Raw genomic sequence first — 5,000 nt, 5'->3', positions numbered from 1 at the left:
CCTCTCCTCCTCTCCTCTCCTCTCCTCTCCTCTCCTCTCCTCTCCTCTCCCCTCCTCTCCTCTCCTCTCTTCTCGTCTGCCTTGGGGCACTTCCTCTCCGGCCCATGGGATAATTGCTCATTTAGGGCTGTGGCCTGACCGTCTCCCCCGGCCGTCCCTGTGTGTTCACATGGGTCTACCATGCGCCCCTTCCCAGCCCTTTGACGGGGGCCACTTCAGTGGGCTACTGCTGCTGTGGACTCCGATCCCCCCCGCCCTCCCTCCCTCCCGCTCTCCCTCTTTCTGATGCTAATTGTGCATCCAGGCCCTAAAGCCTGTCATGCTAATGAACGGGCATCTCACCATTCAGGATGCAGGAGGCTCCTGGCCTTGTGGTCTGACACTTTTCACACAGCCACGTTAAGTGAAAACAGTCAGAGTGGTTATGCCAGGTTTGGACCACTGGGAATCAGCCCACAAGCTAAGTGCTAAGATGCTCATGCCCTGCAGGTAATGAATTGTCTTACACTGGACACACTCGTAATGCTGATGCAGTCTACATGTTACTCTCAGACAGTCCACTACAGTAGATACGAGTACAACTCATTACTTCCAGTCCTCACATTATACAGTAGCCTAGTTTTGGGTTGGAGGTCCAGCTATTACATTATTTGTATGTATACATATCATTGACATATCTGAGGTGGACATTTACGTTATATACTGTATATTTGAGATCCCCATTTATCAGATTTCTGATCAAGATAAGTGTACTGTATGTGCTTGAGGAGAAGAGAGTGTGAAAAGTGCTATAGCACACATTGCCAAATAGCTCCCGAGAGTGAAGAGGCTGGGATGTGGAAAAGTGGCCTCTGTCGTTCGGCCATTCTCCTCTCCTCCAGTCCTCTGCTCTGCCACTGTGTCAACAGCTGTGGGCCGCCGGTGACTGTACAGTCGGAAGACTGTGGAGGTCTGATTTCACAGCTGTGAGGCATCCAAAGCCCCACTGCCCAGCTGTTCCTGTCGGAACTCTGGGGCCTTGTGAACTCACCGCTGGCCCCCGGAACCCTTCGCCTCCCCACCCACGGTCCTCCCTCCGCTGTCTGCGCATCTGAGGAGCCGTGTGGGCGAGATATGGGCGACTGGGGGGGACGTAGGGCAGACGAACGAGCGAGCGAGTCTCCTGAGGAATGCCGTGCCTTATCTCCGAGGCCTTTTTTCCCCTCCTCCGTTCCCATCCCTCATGCGTTGACACACAAGACCGTTAAAGACAGACGAGGGAGTGAGATCATACTTTTTGCTCGCCCCTTTTTTTCTCACTCTCTCTCTTTCTCAGACACACTCTCCCATGCTCTCTCTCACTCTCTGTCTCTCTCTCTCTCTTTCTGCTTTCAACAGGCCGGAGAGCGAAAGAGAGAGAGGAGAATAGAGGAGTAGAATGTGGCCCTTGTTGGAAAGCTGTGTTTATTTTTCTAAAAGTAGATGCTCTGAGAGGGAGCGTGTGAACGTTGCCAGATGCTTGGGGTTCACTGAGATATCTCATTTTGTGGTGGAGAACTTTTTTTTGCCACGAAAAGTCTCATAAGGTCCAGTAAAATGATTAGCATATGTGTGCATGTATCTGTTTATCCTTGAGTGCTATTGTGCCCATGAGAGCAAGGCTTTGCATATTTACATCCCTCTCAATGAATGCAGGAGAAACATGAATTCAGAGCCACTGTTGACATTAATTCTCAGCAGAAATCTTGGATAATGCATACACACACATGCAGAAACACTCTCAACCATACACACTGTGCTCAAAGTCATACGTATCGAATATAACATGACCTAAAGCCTTTTAGCCGATAAAGTATAACTATGAAAACAATCGACCGGAGTCCGTTGAACTGCCTCCATGTATCTCTTGTTCTCAGTCGTCTGAGTCAACAGTGTCAACTGTTGTTTGTTTAAGCTGTTTAGATTATGCTAAGTGCGATGATTTAGCGAACAGTTTAGGCACCTGGGCCGTCAAACGTCTATTCCTGCGGCGTCGACGTGCTGGGAGAAATAGCACATGTTAATGAGCTGCTAATGTTCAGTGGGAACAAGAGCCAGGGAACGGGAGTGTGTTTGCTCATCTCCTCGAGTGGGACGACTGGCTGCCAATGGCTTAGGAGGCTTTTTTTTTTTGTTTGATCTGAAAGTTGTTGTTCCATATGGATGAAAAGAAAAGATGATTGCGGCCAAGGGAAATGCCTGTAGATTGAGAGCAATTTAGTTCCATATCTCGTTATCTTGTTTTCTGCCTACACACAGTGAATGCAGTGTCAAGGAAACATTTCTTTGTTCTGTGGATCATGCAGTAGGCAAACTGTAATGATGGAGGCAATTAGTTGGACTGTCACCAGCACATCATTTTTCGTAGGTTCTAAGAGCGTTGTTGCATCATTCTGGAAGTGAGCTAGTCTCCTGAGAGAGAGTAAAAAAACACAATGCTGCGGTTTCTCATCAATTGGAGTTGAAGAGCCCCTCACCCTTCCTGAGCTGGCACCGAGTCTGTGTAGCCTTTGAGTGCCAGAACAATTAGTTATGTTAATTACAAGACCCCAGCACTAAATACATTAAATAGGTTGAGCCCCATTGGCTGAGAGCCACGGGGAGAGGGCGTGGCTAAGGGCTCTGACATCAGCCCTCCACTTTGAGTAAGCAAAGAGAGTGTGGGAAAAGACACACGCAGAGCGAGAGAGAGAGAGAGAGGGAGAAATGTACACACAAGCCTGAGACAGCCGAGGACTAGAGACTAGAAGATTGAGTCAGAGACAACAAAGGACAGATAAAAGCGTGCGGTTAGAGAAAGCAGCGCGCGAGAGAGAAAGATAACACGGTGCAGAGGACGACAGAAGAGAGCGAGAGAGAGAGAGAGAGCAACGTGTGTGTGTGCCCGTGAGTGTGTCCTCCTGCCTGGATCGCCTTTCCCATCTGGCTCCCATCTGTGTCGGTGGTTGGGGAGAGCAGGCTGACTGCAGCTCACATATGTGGGAAGCCTAACACATGCCCAGCATATGAAGGCAAGCGAACAGGGAAGAAAAGAAAGAGAGAGAGAGAGAGAGAGAGATAGGAAGAAAGACAGGAGCGTGCACACTTCTCCATTCTCTCACTCACTCACTTGAGACAGACAGCAGCAGAGGACGAGCAAAGGACGCGCTCATCACAACTCTTTTGGAATAAGCCAGACAAACGACGGACTACCTTAGGGAGGAGGTGAGCCACGCAAATGTATTTATGTGTGTGTGTGTGTGTGTGTGTGTGTGTGTGTGTTCTTGCTCTGTGCTTCCCAATCAGAGCACTCAATCACAGTAGTCTTTGTTGAGATAGCAGCAGGGATAGCACACGGGAGTGCTCCAAAGCACTCAGTCTCTGATTCTTTAGTCTACTGCCGGTTGTCATCTGCATCCTGCTCATTTCATACCCAGGTGCAGTTTAGCCCAATAAGTAGAGGCTATGGAACAGTCATTAGGTGTGCACAGCAGTGGTATACCTCATGAAAGGAGCGTTGTGTAGTCTTCCTGTGTGTGTGTGTGTGTGTGTGTGTGTGTGTGTGTAGAGGTGTGAGAGATGCTGACCTGCATGTGTGTGTATAGTGCTTATTGCTTCCACGTGGCACTTCTTTGAGCACAGTGGCGTCCCGTCTCTTCCTTCTTCCTACCGTCACGACGCCTCCGTTTGAGTGAATCATCTGTGGAGCCCTGCAGCCCCATGCTGTCCTGCTGGGAAGGGTTATCACCAGAGCAGAGGGGTTTATGGCCGGCGTCATGTGAACACTGGAAGTTGTTTCCTTGAGAGCTTCTGCTAACTAGTAACAGTTGGACTGGCTTCCGAGCTGTAACTGTGTACCGTTGTGTAAATGGCCTGTGCGTGTGTGTGTGTGTGTATGTGTGTCAATAATGTCAGTCCAAGCTGAACAAACATGGGAAGGAATGTATTTTCTGAAGTGTCTCCTTTGTGGCCTCATAGATTGTGTTGGGCGTGAGAAGGAGATACTGTTAATAGAGAGAGCAAGAAAGAAAGAGAGAGAGAGAGGGGGGGGGGCACTTGCTACGTTTTTACGGATGCAGTGCTCCAGATCTCAGTTCATGGAGTACACAACTGTGGAGTGTCAAGACTACATGACCTATGACAGGGGACGGCTGGACACTGTCACTCTGACAGAAGTTTGTGTGTATATGTGTGTGTGTGTGTGTGTGTGTGTGTGAGAGAGAGAGAGAGGCAGAGAGAGTGTGCGTGCATGCAAATGTATTTGTGTGTATGTGTGTGTGTGTGTGTGTGTGCTTGCTGTAAAGGTTCCCGTGTACGCTAAACTATTAGCTGAGGTTTATACATTGATTTTGCAAAATGTCTTCAGTTATGAGGTTAATACACAGGGCAGTTAATATGGTCTTAATATGGTTTTGTTTTTTAACTTGCATAAAACACTGTCTTGCGTTTTATACACAGTGCGGCCAATACACCGGAAATGACTGTATGCTGGCTTCACTGAGTTTTTCGTAATTATATTGAAAGACTGCTGGACTGTGAACACCCGACAAGCTGATTGCATGATGTGGAACATGTCCCATTAAACTGGAATAAATGAGGAACCTCAGCAGTGGCAGAAAGAGAGAGAGAGAGAGGGAGGGAGAGAGGGAGGAAGGGAGGGAGAGTTGGAGGGCTTGCACACGTGCACAGAGCAGCTGTTATCCCCGAATGAAGCAGGAAACACTAGATTTGTTCCAGTGCCTGACTGTAGAGTAACTGTCAGTGTGTGATCTGTGCCGGCTACCGATCCCCATCTATTAGCCCCTCAGTAACCGTTAGATGAAATATGTTGGTGTGTGTGTGTGGTATTGAATGCAGCTTTTGTATCTAAGGGGTGTGTGTGTGTGTGTGTGTGTGTAGTTTTAGTTCTGGCAGGGCTTGTGGGCCCGTAGAGAGAGACGGTGCAGCAGGAGTGTGTCCAGTGCCTCGCGGCGCACACACACACACTCTGCATAACTGGCCCC

General features: G+C 48.8%; 1 protein-coding gene across 2 annotated transcripts in view; it reads left to right on the top strand.

Moving 5' to 3' along the window:
* Positions 1-5,000, top strand: part of cbfa2t2 (CBFA2/RUNX1 partner transcriptional co-repressor 2) — a 38,447-nt gene that overhangs the window by 9,670 nt on the left and 23,777 nt on the right. Inside the window, exon 1 of one of the 2 annotated variants that reach the window (XM_062545608.1) lies at positions 2,713-3,222. The exons of the other annotated variant lie outside the window; for it this stretch is intronic. The gene's annotated coding sequence lies outside the window, so the exon portion shown is untranslated. Of the gene's footprint in view, positions 1-2,712; positions 3,223-5,000 lie in introns of those variants that run through there. 2 annotated transcript variants of the gene reach the window in all.

The sequence above is a fragment of the Sardina pilchardus genome, chromosome 9 (genome assembly GCF_963854185.1).
Source record: "Sardina pilchardus chromosome 9, fSarPil1.1, whole genome shotgun sequence".
Classification (NCBI taxonomy): Eukaryota; Metazoa; Chordata; class Actinopteri; order Clupeiformes; family Clupeidae; genus Sardina; species Sardina pilchardus.
The sequence above is the reverse complement of the archived record's forward strand: the minus strand, read 5'-3'. Positions and strand labels throughout refer to the sequence as shown.